Raw genomic sequence first — 1,120 nt, 5'->3', positions numbered from 1 at the left:
AGAAAACTACTCATAACTCATGAGGAAAACACAACAAAACTCGGAATTCATAAGTAAAATTAAAGTCATACAAACTACAATAAGTAAATAAATTATCTCTAAATTCTCCCCAAGACCACTCCTCAAAGTTCCTCTGAATCTCTTCCTTTCTTTACTGCACACAAAATTCCTCTTTGAAGTAGCAAAGAGGAAGAAATCTTTCACTTTTCCTACACTATTACAATTTCTTGAAGAAATCCTCACAATTGTTACACACTAATGGAACCTCTCTAACCTCTAGGGCCTTTCTAACATCCAGGCTCTCCAGGTCCTCTTAATTTTCGGCCAAAAAGTTATTTTAAAGTTGTGGATGAGTTTTCCCAAGAGTTTCCTAAGCATCCCTTCAAAATTTGGCCTTATCCAAAGTTTGAGTAGGCATAACCGTCGATCTCACGGCGGCCTCGAGGGCGCCGTCGACGGGCTTCTGAAGAATTTATCCTGTAGTCTCGGGAAAAACTCGTCGGCGGCGGGATCAAGGGCGTCGTCGGCGGCCAAGTTTAAATTTTCACATTTTGGTCCTTTTTGTATCTTTTTGCTCCAATGGCCCTAATTCATCATTCCTGCAACAAAACATCAAAAATACCTTTCTTTAAAGTGAAATATCATTAAAAATAGTATAAAATAGGTATGAAAATCTCAACATATTTTCCTTTGGTCATCGACCTCTTCGGGTTTCTTTGGATCTGGTAGTCTAAACTCAGGCTTCTTCATCAAACTTCTGAACATTTTGGATACAGCTTCATCTTTAAGAGAATACACCATTTTCTATCATTCTGCCCAAAGATATTCCTTATTCCCTATTCGAGGAGATCCTTCTTTAGGCGGTCGCTGGTTGGATTGTTTACTCTGTTTTTGAGCATGCTGTGATGAAGATTGGCGAGGCTTTCCTTGCAATATCTTCATTGGTTGTTTCCCTTTATCAACAGTCGATACTATTCCTGACTTCTTTTTAAGTACTTTGGTTGCCTTGGATTTCTCTTGAGAATCCATATGTTTGATTTCCTCTTGAAGACTGCTAGCTTTACTAATTACCTTCTCGAAGGATTTGATGGTGAGTCCCTTGAGCATGAAAGCTACTGGC

The sequence above is a fragment of the Phalaenopsis equestris genome, unplaced genomic scaffold, assembly GCF_001263595.1.
Source record: "Phalaenopsis equestris unplaced genomic scaffold, ASM126359v1 Scaffold204895, whole genome shotgun sequence".
NCBI lineage: Eukaryota > Viridiplantae > Streptophyta > Magnoliopsida > Asparagales > Orchidaceae > Phalaenopsis > Phalaenopsis equestris.
The sequence above is the reverse complement of the archived record's forward strand: the minus strand, read 5'-3'. Positions refer to the sequence as shown.